General features: G+C 45.8%; 1 long non-coding RNA gene across 2 annotated transcripts in view; it reads left to right on the top strand.

Annotated features, from left to right (window-relative positions):
• The window catches only part of LOC135050173 (uncharacterized), a 386,553-nt gene that overhangs the window by 172,076 nt on the left and 198,330 nt on the right, over positions 1 to 16,147 (top strand). The window lies entirely within an intron of this gene.

The following is a 16,147-nucleotide window of genomic DNA, read 5'->3' as shown; positions in this document are numbered from 1 at the left end:
TTTACATACAGAGGAGTCCAATACACATGGACTCGATTACCACAAGGATTCATAGATAGCCCAAGTATATTTTCTCAGGCTTTGCATGATTGTTTACAGTCTTTCCAACCAGTGAGTGGATCAGTATTAATACAGTACGTGGATGATCTACTACTGTGTTCTGATTCATTGGAGGCATCCCTGAAGGATACGAAACAGCTCCTGTTTCATCTTTCAGACACAGGACACAAGGTTTCCAAAGACAAGTTGCAATTATGCCAAACTAAGGTAAAATATTTGGGACACTGTTTAACACAAGGACTGAAACACCTGACCGCTGATAGAATTCAAGCAATTAGAGACATGACTCTGCCACAAACCCAGCAACAGATCAGAACATTTTTAGGAATGTGTGGGTATTACCGTAATTGGATCCCAGGGTTTTCCATTTTAGCGTTACCTTTGCAGGAAATGGTCTCCTCAAACAAACCTGATCGGATCTCGCATACAGACGAGTCTGAGGCAGCATTTGAGAGACTTAAACAGTGCCTAACGCAGGCACCAGCATTAGGTATGCCGGACTATGGGAAACCCTTTGAACTATACGGAACAGAAAGTGCTGGTTGCGCGGCAGGCGTACTAACCCAAAAGCACGGTGATGCCAGCAGGCCAGTAGCATATTACAGCGCTCAGCTAGACACGGTAGCGCGATCCCTCCCCACATGCTTGCGAAGCGTTGCTGCGATAGCATTGCTAGTAACGAAAAGCGAAGACGTCGTGCTAGGTCACAACCTCACAATTCATACACCGCATGCAGTGTCAGCCTTGTTAAATTCTGCCCAAACCAGGCACGTCTCATCAGCGCGGTTTACAAGATGGGAATTGGCACTAATGGCCCCTGTAAACATCACCATAAGGAGATGCAGTGCATTAAATCCTGCAACATATCTCCCAAGTGTGTCTGGACAGACCCAAAGGGTGGAGGATGAGAGTACTGGGGAAGGAGGATTTAATACAAAGGAAGACACTCATGATTGTATAGAATATTTGACCCAAAATTTTACCGCAAGGCCTGACATCAGTGACAACCCACTGGAAGATGCAGAACTTACGTTCTACACGGACGGTAGTTGTCATAGACAGTCAGACTCGGGAGACTTGTGTACTGGATACGCAGTCGTAGATGACCAAGGCACCATAGAAGCGGAACCGCTAGGCCCACCTCACTCAGCCCAGGTTGCTGAACTGGTCGCCCTAACCAGAGCATGTGAATTGGCTAAGGGCAAATCAGCCAATATCTACACCGATTCTAGATACACATTCGGGGTAGTCCATGATTTCGGAGCCCTATGGCGCCTCCGAAATTTCATGACGGCAGCTGGTACACCGGTAGCGCATGCAGCTCACATAAAAAGGCTTCTAACAGCGATACAGGAACCCGACAGAGTGGCTGTTATCAAATGTAAAGCACATACATATAGCCAAGACCCAGTATCGCTTGGTAACAGCCGAGCAGACGAAGCAGCTAAGTTAGCAGCTGCTACCCCCAGACAGACAGACACCACACAACTGATGGTATTTAATACCATCAACACACAGAAGTTGTGTGAGATGCAAAATTTGTGTTCCACACAGGAAAAGGCAGTCTGGAAGGCAAAGGGATATGGCCAGGAGTCCTCAGGACTCTGGACGGATGGACATGGTAAACCAGTTGCCCCCAGAGCATATCTTCCGTGTTTGGCTGAAGCAGCTCACGGGCTGACTCATCTAGGCAAGGAAGGGATGTGCAAGTTGGTAAGAGCATATTGGTGCGCCCCAGGATTCTCCTCTCATGCGAGTAAAAGAGCCATGTCATGACTTACCTGTTTGAGAAAGAATATTGGAAAGGCAATACCTACAGAACCATCCCATATCCCACCTGCCGGCGGCCCTTTCCAGGTAATACAGATTGACTTCATTCAATTACCCCCTTGTCGAAATTTGAAATATGTACTTGTTTGTATAGATGTTTTCACAAATTGGGTCGAAGCATTTCCGGCGGCCACAAATACCGCTATGTTTACTGCTAAGAAAATTGTGCAGGAATTTGTATGTAGATATGGTATCCCTAGAATTATCGAAAGTGATAGGGGTACCCATTTTACAGGTGATGTCTTTCAAGGAATGTGTAAATTGATGGGAATTGATAGCAAGCTGCATACTCCATACCGTCCACAGGCGAGTGCGAAAGTGGAAAGAGTGAACAGCACTATTAAAAATAAACTGAGTAAAGTGATGGCAGAGACAGGATTGACATGGCCAGAAGCTTTACCCATTGTACTGTACAGCATCAGAACCACTCCCAGGTCCCCTCTTAATCTGTCTCCCTTTGAAATCTTGTTTGGTCGACAACCGCATGTTATGATTAACCCTCAGGATGATTTGAAGTGTAACAATGAAGTAACTGTAAAATACTTGATTAACATGAGTAAACAGTTGAGGAATCAAAATGATAATCTGAAGTTAGTGATTCCTGATTTACCAGATAGTAATTGTCATGACATTGAACCTGGGGATTATGTAATGATACGGAATTTTCTACGCTCAGGTTGCCTTATTGACAGATGGGAAGGACCATACCAGGTCTTATTGACTAGCACTACAGCATTGAAGGTTGCTGAGAGAGAGACTTGGGTTCATTCGTCCCACTGTAAAAAGGTCGTTGATCCAGAGAAGTCCTGTGATAAGGAACAGACGGTAGAGGTTGTATCACTAGAGTGTCTGTTCCAGGAGGACTGAGGCGGCACCTGAGCGTTGAAAATCACAAGGCCAAAAGCAGTTGTCGATCCCCTGTTCCCTTTTATTGTTTTTCTCCAATTTCCCATCCCATCTCCCTCAATTATTTTTTTTCCCCCTCTCATTTTTCTTCGTCTCCTCCTATAAGATGGACTTGCCCCAAGAGACTGTGATCCGGATTTTCCTGTTGACCATGATGTTGACCAGAGCAGTCTGTTCCGGCGAGAGTACCATGGAGGTCGAGAGAGGTTCTGGAATGGGTTCTGATGATAAAGATGGAGGCGTAGTTTTCCGAGAACAACATAATCAACAAGCAAAGGCGAGTATCAGAAAACGATCCGATAGCATTGACCATAGAAGGAATTGTGAAGGATTGTTAGCTGAAGAAAACTGTATCTGTAGGCTCTGTAACAATGTCATTGAGGATGGGTGCATTAAGAAATGCCAATCCAGTTTTAATATCCATATGGACCGGCATCCATTGAGTGACTATCACTCCTTAGTGGGTAATGTGTTAAACAAAACAGATTGTTGGGTATGCTCTCAAGTACCTCAGGGTCATAGCAAATCAGGGCTAGTACCATTTCCTTTAACGATAGAGGAGGTACTTGAGTTAAATGGTGGGAGACCGGTGGACCGGAGGTTTAATATCTCCAGCCCTCCTAGTTTGAAGCTCCACCAATACCATGTGGATAGGTCCCTATTATGTTTCAACATCTCCAATCCCCGAAAACCGGGAAATTGGGAAGTGTCATGGAGTAACCACACCATGACCTTTTCGCATAGAGCAGATAGAATGCCTACAGATACAGAGCTTGTACGCCACATAGCCAGTAGAGGAAAATCTTTCTGGTATAGGTATACCTTAGGAAACAGGATTACTAAAGTTGGAGAGGTATCACCAGGATACTGTGCACATATCGTACAACCTGATACGTGTACTAAGCAGATGGAAGAATTAGGGTTAGGAGAGTTCACATGGAAGGTGTGTAATATGGTTATGTCCTACTCCGTCCCATATGTTCTCCCCGATGATGCATATTTCATATGCGGGAGAAAGGCGTACAAGTGGCTTGCCCCAAACTCTGAAGGATTGTGTTATATTGGAAAAGTACTGCCTGAAGTAATGACTGTATCACATGACAAAATGAAAGACATACACCGTGGTGCCCAAGCTCCTTATACTCACACCCATTACGAGCACGTTGTTAAAAGGCACCTGATAGAGAAGACAGAGCATCCGGCCTCTGATCTGATAAGTGAATCCACCGGGATTCAATTCTTAATCGCGTTAGATTTCACCCGCACCGCTAGAGGAGTGCTGAATTATAAATACATATCGGCGCTCGCAAATTTGTTAGATAATATCACTGAAATGTATGATGACACGTTTAGGTATACTGGAAGAGAACTTCAGGCTTACAAAACAGAACTGGTACAGCATAGAATGGTTCTCAATTACCTCACAGCAGTGACAGGCGGATATTGTGTCACACTGGCAACACAATACGGCGTGAAATGTTGCACATATATTACGAATAGCACCGAGGACCCGGTCGAGGTCATAGACCAGAAGATGGACGATATTCTCCAATTGAAGTGGGAATTTCGCAGGAGACACAATCTCACTCTTGCTGCTGTAGGTAATGAGCTGACTGGTTGGGTGTCATGGTTGAACCCGCGAAATTGGTTTTCTGGTTTAGGAGACTGGGCTCAAGGAGTCATAATGGATGTTGGGAAGTTTCTCCTATGTATCTTAGGTGTTGTCATATCGATTGGATTGATATTTAGATGCGGTCAGGCTTTAATGAAGTGCAATCATCGTACTAGAGTAATGAGTTTAAGGAGTGAGGAAACTGTAATTAACCTGGACTTGATTTATGACCCAAATGTAGAAACAATGATGTGATGAAAATGCGATTTCTACGGTCCGTTTCTTTCACCTGTTTTTCCGTTTCCTCCAAGGTAACAAGACCCACTTGGACGAGGAATTTGATGAGCCGATATACAGACAACAGAGGGATTAAAGAAGAAGTTTGACAACCTGATACACAGATTTTTGATGAACTATGCCATGGATCCCCAGTTTCCCTAGAAATTTTAAAATTACGCTAGCCCAACACTTTTGTAAATCTATGGACATTGACAGCTTTTGCTCGCACCTTATGGGCAAAAGCACAAAGAAGACTGCATTCAACAGACACCAAACAAGACCTCAATCGACGACTGTACATTTACCTGACATAGAATACCACCGCATTTACCGTAATTATGTCTTTTCTTCATTTCTACAACCCTCAGGTAATGACACACATAGTCGATAGGGAATACAGGCACAGATATCAGCAATCACATATCTCCCCCATTCATGTATCATCAACTAAAATGTGCTCCCCCATTTTGTTACAACCAAAGCCGAAAAGAGCTCGGTAAAGTTTGACAGCCCATCCACAGACCCGTACCACGGGATAAGAAGGAATTCACATGTATACTTCGCAATACCTCGAAGCTTGATTTAAAACACGTACGGCACGATGATACATGACCCCCAAGCACGGATTCATACACACATGCTTCTGCTATCTCACTAGGTCATACCCTTTTCCTACCATCTCCTCTCCTCCCTTACCCAACCATGTAAATGTATTAACCCCTAACATATATTTTTCTCTTTTTGAAATGTTTTCAGGAAGTGGCAGTTATTGTTGACTGCCAAAGGGTGGACTGTCAAAGTCAGAAAAATATCTCTATGCACACTACCATATTTGCACCTCACACAGGTCCGTGCTGCGCATGCGTACGCTCTCCCGTGTGTGCGCATACTCACAGTCGCGGGCACCCGCAGGCGCATGGTATGCGTATTTACGGTAGAGTTTATGTGATCGTAGCGTGCGACTCAATCGTTACATATTTTCAGTAATAATGTATTTTGTAGATCATGGTCCCTTTGATAGATTCTGAAAGTTTAGTTAACATAGCATGTTCCTGAACAGGGGGATCCCTCTTTGTATTGTACGAAGGGTCTAACAGGGGTCATACAGTGGTGTTTGGTACCCATCGGAAGAGTATTTAAATAGCAATATTCCGGTGTTGGTTTGGAGCAGATTAATCGCTCGTGCGAATAGTTATGGACATAAGAAGTTTATGTCCATTTACTATTATTTGTTCTTATTTAGTCATGCGGCGGGAAACTCAGTATCCCACCCACCTGAACAGTTGGAAGCAGTCACAACCCACCTGTATGAATCAACCTATGACCTTTTGTTATAATGCGAAGCCGAATTCCTGTGTCCAATGAACAATGAGATTGTAGGGACCATTGAATTGTATTGTGTGTGGGGCATAAATAGGCAGGCCGACCATATCCAGTTCACTCTCTTCAACGGTTCTCATTGCTGATAATCGGGAGCTGGATATCGAGGCGCATGCGATCGTTTCCCCTTGTGCGTAAGTGTTTCTCCGCAACTATATTGATCTTGTTATTGTGGGCCAATCTCTCTCAATTTCTCTCTCTCTCTCTCTCTCTCCTTCTCTTTCTCTCTCATTTTCCCTTAAATTGTATTGTATTGTATTTCCTGTGTAGTTATCTGGTTAGGTAGTCTGTGTTATATTGTAGTGTATGACTTGTATTGTGTTTAACTCTTTTGCAAGTATAGCATTCATAATATATATTTTAGGCGTTGGACCCTGAGCACGGTATCTGTGTGTTTCTTATAGTATTAAGTATTCTCAGAGTGTCGGTGACGCTCAAACAGCTTTTAAGGTAATAAGGTTATACTGTGTTGCATTTACTCTCTAACATTACACTAAGGTTTTACTGCACAATACACTGTTTATGGTTTAGATACAAATGTTTAATATAGTGAGCGTCAGCGCCGCTGGTGATCTCCTCGTGGTCCCGAGCGTTCGCTACGCTATAGCGAATCATTACGTTTGTTAACAGCCAATAACGTGCCTGCCTGTGATCTCTTGGCCGTGAGTGAACGTGACGCTTGAGCGTCTCGATCACGGCAAAGCGATTGTTACGCAACTAGCGTACCCTTACTGTACTTCATACATAAATAGCGTACAGTGTTCTTGGACCTCATAAAGGGTATTATATACGATAAATATTTAGCTTTATCAGGCGGGAGCGGAGTAGCAGTGGCGCTGGCAGAAAGCAAGAAGAAGAACTGGAACTGGAAAGTGCTGTAGGTGAGGAGCAGGACTGGGGGCATGGTGGCTGTAAAAGGAGGACTGGGGGCTGTGAAAGCAGGACTGGGGGCATGGTGGCTGTAAAAGGAGGACTGGGGGCTGTAAAAGCAGGACTGGGGGAATGGTGGCTGTAAAAGGAGGACTGGGGGCTGTAAAAGCAGGACTGGGGGCATGGTGGCACCTGTTTTTTTAAATTTGCTGTCAATGTTAATTAAAATAAGCCCTACCCTGAAAATAAGCCCTATGGCGTTTTTTGTAGAGATGAGCGGGTTCGGTTCCTCGGAATCCGAACCCGCCCGAACTTCAGGTTTTTTTACACGGGTCCGAGCGACTCGGATCTTCCCGCCTTGCTCGGTTAACCCGAGCGCGCCCGAACGTCATCATCCCGCTGTCGGATTCTCGCGAGGCTCGGATTCTATCGCGAGACTCGGATTCTATATAAGGAGCCGCGCGTCGCCGCCATTTTCACACGTGCATTGAGAGTCATAGGGAGAGGACGTGGCTGGCGTCCTCTCCGTTTAGAGAAGAGAGAGACACAGTAGAGACGAGAGAGACACAGTAGTAGTAATTTTGGGGAGCATTATTAGGAGGAGTACTACTATACTACTATACTACTTGCTGAAGTGATATAGATTAGATAGTGTGACTGTAAGTGTATTGTATTATCTGACTTGTGGGGGAGACACTGACAGTGGGGAGCAGTTAGAGTCTGAGAGCAGGACTCAGGAGTACATATAACGTACAGTGCACACTTTTGCTGCCAGAGTCAGTGCCACACTGCCATTGTTGTGACCACACTGACCACCAGTATAATAATATATTTTGTGATTGTCTGCTTAGGACTCGGAGTACTAGTTGCAAGTTGCAACGTGAGTGACCTGACCACCAGTTTAATAATCAATCACCACCAGTTTAATATATATATATATATATATAATTGTATATAATATATATATATATATATATATATATATATATATATATATATAATATTGTATACCACCTACCCGTGGTTTTTTTTTTTTCATTCTTCTTTATACATACTACTATAGTAGCTTACTGTAGCAGTCTGCGGTGCTGCTGACCTGACAGTGTCCAGCAGGTCCGTCATCAGTCATTACATAATAAATATATATAGTACCTGTCCGGCTGCAGTACTAGTGATATTATATTGATTTGATCTCATTATCAATAATTTATCATCCAGTCTAGACTCTATATTAGCAGCAGACACAGTACGTTAGTCCACGGCTGTAGCTACCTCTGTGTCGGCACTCGGCAGTCCATCCATAATTGTATACCACCTACCCGTGGTTTTTTTCTTTTCTTTCTTCTTTGTACATACTACTATAGTATAGTAGCTTACTGTAGCAGTCTGCGGTGCTGCTGAGCTGACAGTGTCCAGCAGGTCCGTCATCAGTCATCATTACCTAATAAATATATTATCTACCTGTCCGGCTGCAGTACTAGTGATATTATATATACATACATATATATATTGATTTCATATCATTATCATCCAGTCTATATTAGCAGCAGACACAGTACGTTAGTCCACGGCTGTAGCTACCTCTGTGTCGGCACTCGGCAGTCCATCCATAATTGTATACCACCTACCCGTGTTTTTTTTCTTTCTTTCTTCTTTGTACATACTACTATAGTATAGTAGCTTACTGTAGCAGTCTGCGGTGCTGCTGAGCTGACAGTGTCCAGCAGGTCCGTCATCAGTCATCATTACCTAATAAATATATTATCTACCTGTCCGGCTGCAGTACTAGTGATATTATATATACATACATATATATATTGATTTCATATCATTATCATCCAGTCTATATTAGCAGCAGACACAGTACGTTAGTCCACGGCTGTAGCTACCTCTGTGTCGGCACTCGGCAGTCCATCCATAATTGTATACCACCTACCCGTGGTTTTTTTTTCTTTCTTCTTTGTACATACTACTATAGTATAGTAGCTTACTGTAGCAGTCTGCGGTGCTGCTGAGCTGACAGTGTCCAGCAGGTCCATCATCAGTCATCATTACCTAATAAATATATTATCTACCTGTCCGGCTGCAGTACTAGTGATATTATATATACATACATATATATATTGATTTCATATCATTATCATCCAGTCTATATTAGCAGCAGACACAGTACGTTAGTCCACGGCTGTAGCTACCTCTGTGTCGGCACTCGGCAGTCCATCCATAATTGTATACCACCTACCCGTGGTTTTTTTTTTTCTTTCTTCTTTGTACATACTACTATAGTATAGTAGCTTACTGTAGCAGTCTGCGGTGCTGCTGAGCTGACAGTGTCCAGCAGGTCCGTCATCAGTCATCATTACCTAATAAATATATTATCTACCTGTCCGGCTGCAGTACTAGTGATATTATATATACATACATATATATATTGATTTCATATCATTATCATCCAGTCTATATTAGCAGCAGACACAGTACGTTAGTCCACGGCTGTAGCTACCTCTGTGTCGGCACTCGGCAGTCCATCCATAATTGTATACCACCTACCCGTGTTTTTTTTTTTCTTTCTTCTTTGTACATACTACTATAGTATAGTAGCTTACTGTAGCAGTCTGCGGTGCTGCTGAGCTGACAGTGTCCAGCAGGTCCGTCATCAGTCATCATTACCTAATAAATATATTATCTACCTGTCCGGCTGCAGTACTAGTGATATTATATATACATACATATATATATTGATTTCATATCATTATCATCCAGTCTATATTAGCAGCAGACACAGTACGTTAGTCCACGGCTGTAGCTACCTCTGTGTCGGCACTCGGCAGTCCATCCATAATTGTATACCACCTACCCGTGGTTTTTTTTTTCTTTCTTCTTTGTACATACTACTATAGTATAGTAGCTTACTGTAGCAGTCTGCGGTGCTGCTGAGCTGACAGTGTCCAGCAGGTCCGTCATCAGTCATCATTACCTAATAAATATATTATCTACCTGTCCGGCTGCAGTACTAGTGATATTATATATACATACATATATATATTGATTTCATATCATTATCATCCAGTCTATATTAGCAGCAGACACAGTACGGTAGTCCACGGCTGTAGCTACCTCTGTGTCGGCACTCGGCAGTCCATCCATAATTGTATACCACCTACCCGTGGTTTTTTTTTTTCTTTCTTCTTTGTACATACTACTATAGTATAGTAGCTTACTGTAGCAGTCTGCGGTGCTGCTGAGCTGACAGTGTCCAGCAGGTCCGTCATCTGTCATCATTACCTAATAAATATATTATCTACCTGTCCGGCTGCAGTACTAGTGATATTATATATACATACATATATATATTGATTTCATATCATTATCATCCAGTCTATATTAGCAGCAGACACAGAATGGTAGTCCACGGCTGTAGCTACCTCTGTGTCGGCACTCGGCAGTCCATCCATAAGTATACTAGTATCCATCCATCTCCATTGTTTACCTGAGGTGCCTTTTAGTTGTGCCTATTAAAATATGGAGAACAAAAATGTTGAGGTTCCAAAATTAGGGAAAGATCAAGATCCACTTCCACCTCGTGCTGAAGCTGCTGCCACTAGTCATGGCCGAGACGATGAAATGCCAGCAACGTCGTCTGCCAAGGCCGATGCCCAATGTCATAGTACAGAGCATGTCAAATCCAAAACACCAAATATCAGTAAAAAAAGGACTCCAAAACCTAAAATAAAATTGTCGGAGGAGAAGCGTAAACTTGCCAATATGCCATTTACCACACGGAGTGGCAAGGAACGGCTGAGGCCCTGGCCTATGTTCATGGCTAGTGGTTCAGCTTCACATGAGGATGGAAGCACTCAGCCTCTCGCTAGAAAAATGAAAAGACTCAAGCTGGCAAAAGCAGTAGCACCGCAAAGAACTGTGCGTTCTTCGAAATCCCAAATCCACAAGGAGAGTCCGACTCCAATTGTGTCGGTTGCGATGCCTGACCTTCCCAACACTGGACGTGAAGAGCATGCGCCTTCCACCATTTGCACGCCCCCTGCAAGTGCTGGAAGGAGCACCAGCAGTCCAGTTCCTGATAGTCAGATTGAAGATGTCAGTGTGGAAGTACACCAGGATGAGGAGGATATGGGTGTTGCTGGCGCTGGGGAGGAAATTGACCAGGAGGATTCTGATGGTGAGGTGGTTTGTTTAAGTCAGGCACCCGGGGAGACACCTGTTGTCCGTGGGAGGAATATGGCCACTGACATGCCTGGTGAAAATACCAAAAAAATCAGCTCTTCGGTGTGGAAGTATTTCAACAGAAATGCGGACAACAGGTGTCAAGCCGTGTGTTGCCTTTGTCAAGCTGTAATAAGTAGGGGTAAGGACGTTAACCACCTCGTAACATCCTCCCTTATACGTCACCTGCAGCGCATTCATAATAAGTCAGTGACAAGTTCAAAAACTTTGGGTGACAGCGGAAGCAGTCCACTGACCAGTAAATCCCTTCCTCTTGTAACCAAGCTCACGCAAACCACCCCACCAACTCCCTCAGTGTCAATTTCCTCCTTCCCCAGGAATGCCAATAGTCCTGCAGGCCATGTCACTGGCAATTCTGACGATTCCTCTCCTGCCTGGGATTCCTCCGATGCATCCTTGCGTGTAACGCCTACTGCTGCTGGCGCTGCTGTTGTTGCTGCTGGGAGTCGATGGTCATCCCAGAGGGGAAGTCGTAAGACCACTTTTACTACTTCCACCAAGCAATTGACTGTCCAACAGTCCTTTGCGAGGAAGATGAAATATCACAGCAGTCATCCTACTGTAAAGCGGATAACTGAGGCCTTGGCATCCTGGGTGGTGAGAAACGTGGTTCCGGTATCCATCATTACTGCAGAGCCAACTAGAGACTTGTTGGAGGTACTGTGTCCCCGGTACCAAATACCATCTAGGTTCCATTTCTCTAGGCAGGCGATACCGAAAATGTACACAGACCTCAGAAAAAGAGTCACCAGTGTCCTAAAAAATGCAGCTGTACCCAATGTCCACTTAACCACGGACATGTGGACAAGTGGAGCAGGGCAGGGTCAGGACTATATGACTGTGACAGCCCACTGGGTAGATGTATGGACTCCCGCCGCAAGAACAGCAGCGGCGGCACCAGTAGCAGCATCTCGCAAACGCCAACTCTTTCCTAGGCAGGCTACGCTTTGTATCACTGGTTTCCAGAATACGCACACAGCTGAAAACCTCTTACGGCAACTGAGGAAGATCATCGCGGAATGGCTTACCCCAATTGGACTCTCCTGTGGATTTGTGGCATCGGACAACGCCAGCAATATTGTGTGTGCATTAAATATGGGCAAATTCCAGCACGTCCCATGTTTTGCACATACCTTGAATTTGGTGGTGCAGAATTATTTAAAAAAACGACAGGGGCGTGCAAGAGATGCTGTCGGTGGCCAGAAGAATTGCGGGACACTTTCGGCGTACAGGCACCACGTACAGAAGACTGGAGCACCACCAAAAACTATTGAACCTGCCCTGCCATCATCTGAAGCAAGAAGTGGTAACGAGGTGGAATTCAACCCTCTATATGCTTCAGAGGTTGGAGGAACAGCAAAAGGCCATTCAAGCCTATACAATTGAGCACGATATAGGAGGTGGAATGCACCTGTCTCAAGCGCAGTGGAGAATGATTTCAACGTTGTGCAAGGTTCTGATGCCCTTTGAACTTGCCACACGTGAAGTCAGTTCAGACACTGCCAGCCTGAGTCAGGTCATTCCCCTCATCAGGCTTTTGCAGAAGAAGCTGGAGACATTGAAGGAGGAGCTAACACGGAGCGATTCCGCTAGGCATGTGGGACTTGTGGATGGAGCCCTTAATTCGCTTAACAAGGATTCACGGGTGGTCAATCTGTTGAAATCAGAGCACTACATTTTGGCCACCGTGCTCGATCCTAGATTTAAAGCCTACCTTGGATCTCTCTTTCCGGCAGACACAAGTCTGCTGGGGTTGAAAGACCTGCTGGTGAGAAAATTGTCAAGTCAAGCGGAACGCGACCTGTCAACATCTCCTCCTTCACATTCTCCCGCAACTGGGGGTGCGAGGAAAAGGCTCAGAATTCCGAGCCCACCCGCTGGCGGTGATGCAGGGCAGTCTGGAGCGACTGCTGATGCTGACATCTGGTCCGGACTGAAGGACCTGACAACGATTACGGACATGTCGTCTACTGTCACTGCATATGATTCTCTCAACATTGAAAGAATGGTGGAGGATTATATGAGTGACCGCATCCAAGTAGGCACGTCACACAGTCCGTACTTATACTGGCAGGAAAAAGAGGCAATTTGGAGGCCCTTGCACAAACTGGCTTTATTCTACCTAAGTTGCCCTCCCACAAGTGTGTACTCCGAAAGAGTGTTTAGTGCCGCCGCTCACCTTGTCAGCAATCGGCGTACGAGGTTACATCCAGAAAATGTGGAGAAGATGATGTTCATTAAAATGAATTATAATCAATTCCTCCGTGGAGACATTGACCAGCAGCAATTGCCTCCACAAAGTACACAGGGAGCTGAGATGGTGGATTCCAGTGGGGACGAATTGATAATCTGTGAGGAGGGGGATGTACACGGTGATATATCGGAGGATGATGATGAGGTGGACATCTTGCCTCTGTAGAGCCAGTTTGTGCAAGGAGAGATTAATTGCTTCTTTTTTGGAGGGGGTCCAAACCAACCCGTCATTTCAGTCACAGTCGTGTGGCAGACCCTGTCACTGAAATGATGGGTTGGTTAAAGTGTGCATGTCCTGTTTATACAACATAAGGGTGGGTGGGAGGGCCCAAGGACAATTCCATCTTGCACCTCTTTTTTCTTTAATTTTTCTTTGCGTCATGTGCTGTTTGTGGAATGTTTTTTGGAAGGGCCATCCTGCGTGACACTGCAGTGCCACTCCTAGATGTGCCCGATGTTTGTGTCGGCCACTAGGGTCGCTTATCTTACTCACACAGCTACCTCATTGCGCCTCTTTTTTTCTTTGCGTCATGTGCTGTTTGGGGAGGGTTTTTTGGAAGGGCCATCCTGCGTGACACTGCAGTGCCACTCCTAGATGGGCCCGGTGTTTGTGTCGGCCACTAGGGTCGCTTATCTTACTCACACAGCTACCTCATTGCGCCTCTTTTTTTCTTTGCGTCATGTGCTGTTTGGGGAGGGTTTTTTGGAAGGGACATCCTGCGTGACACTGCAGTGCCACTCCTAGATGGGCCCAGTGTTTGTGTCGGCCACTAGGGTCGCTTATCTTACTCACACAGCTACCTCATTGCGCCTCTTTTTTTCTTTGCGTCATGTGCTGTTTGGGGAGGGTTTTTTGGAAGGGCCATCCTGCGTGACACTGCAGTGCCACTCCTAGATGGGCCCGGTGTTTGTGTCGGCCACTAGGGTCGCTTATCTTACTCACACAGCTACCTCATTGCGCCTCTTTTTTTCTTTGCGTCATGTGCTGTTTGGGGAGGGTTTTTTGGAAGGGACATCCTGCGTGACACTGCAGTGCCACTCCTAGATGGGCCCGGTGTTTGTGTCGGCCACTAGGGTCGCTTATCTTACTCACACAGCTACCTCATTGCGCCTCTTTTTTTCTTTGCGTCATGTGCTGTTTGGGGAGGGTTTTTTGGAAGGGCCATCCTGCGTGACACTGCAGTGCCACTCCTAGATGGGCCCGGTGTTTGTGTCGGCCACTAGGGTCGCTTATCTTACTCACACAGCTACCTCATTGCGCCTCTTTTTTTCTTTGCGTCATGTGCTGTTTGGGGAGGGTTTTTTGGAAGGGACATCCTGCGTGACACTGCAGTGCCACTCCTAGATGGGCCCGGTGTTTGTGTCGGCCACTAGGGTCGCTTATCTTACTCACACAGCTACCTCATTGCGCCTCTTTTTTTCTTTGCGTCATGTGCTGTTTGGGGAGGGTTTTTTGGAAGGGACATCCTGCGTGACACTGCAGTGCCACTCCTAGATGGGCCCGGTGTTTGTGTCGGCCACTAGGGTCGCTTATCTTACTCACACAGCTACTTCATTGCGCCTCTTTTTTTCTTTGCGTCATGTGCTGTTTGGGGAGGGTTTTTTGGAAGGGACATCCTGCGTGACACTGCAGTGCCACTCCTAGATGGGCCCGGTGTTTGTGTCGGCCACTAGGGTCGCTTATCTTACTCACACAGCTACCTCATTGCGCCTCTTTTTTTCTTTGCGTCATGTGCTGTTTGGGGAGGGTTTTTTGGAAGGGCCATCCTGCGATACACTGCAGTGCCACTCCTAGATGGGCCCGGTGTTTGTGTCGGCCACTAGGGTCGCTTATCTTACTCACACAGCTACCTCATTGCGCCTCTTTTTTTCTTTGCGTCATGTGCTGTTTGGGGAGGGTTTTTTGGAAGGGCCATCCTGCGTGACACTGCAGTGCCACTCCTAGATGGGCCCGGTGTTTGTGTCGGCCACTAGGGTCGCTTATCTTACTCACACAGCTACCTCATTGCGCCTCTTTTTTTCTTTGCGTCATGTGCTGTTTGGGGAGGGTTTTTTGGAAGGGCCATCCTGCGTGACACTGCAGTGCCACTCCTAGATGGGCCCGGTGTTTGTGTCGGCCACTAGGGTCGCTTATCTTACTCACACAGCTACCTCATTGCGCCTCTTTTTTTCTTTGCGTCATGTGCTGTTTGGGGAGGGTTTTTTGGAAGGGACATCCTGCGTGACACTGCAGTGCCACTCCTAGATGGGCCCGGTGTTTGTGTCGGCCACTAGGGTCGCTTATCTTACTCACACAGCTACCTCATTGCGCCTCTTTTTTTCTTTGCGTCATGTGCTGTTTGGGGAGGGTTTTTTGGAAGGGACATCCTGCGTGACACTGCAGTGCCACTCCTAGATGGGCCCAGTGTTTGTGTCGGCCACTAGGGTCGCTTATCTTACTCACACAGCTACCTCATTGCGCCTCTTTTTTTCTTTGCGTCATGTGCTGTTTGGGGAGGGTTTTTTGGAAGGGCCATCCTGCGTGACACTGCAGTGCCACTCCTAGATGGGCCCGGTGTTTGTGTCGGCCACTAGGGTCGCTTATCTTACTCACACAGCTACCTCATTGCGCCTCTTTTTTTCTTTGCGTCATGTGCTGTTTGGGGAGGGTTTTTTGGAAGGGACATCCTGCGTGACACTGCAGTGCCACTCCTAGATGGGCCCGGTGTTTGT

This window comes from Pseudophryne corroboree, chromosome 2 (genome assembly GCF_028390025.1).
Source record: "Pseudophryne corroboree isolate aPseCor3 chromosome 2, aPseCor3.hap2, whole genome shotgun sequence".
NCBI lineage: Eukaryota > Metazoa > Chordata > Amphibia > Anura > Myobatrachidae > Pseudophryne > Pseudophryne corroboree.
This window is presented reverse-complemented; position numbering and strand designations above follow the sequence as displayed.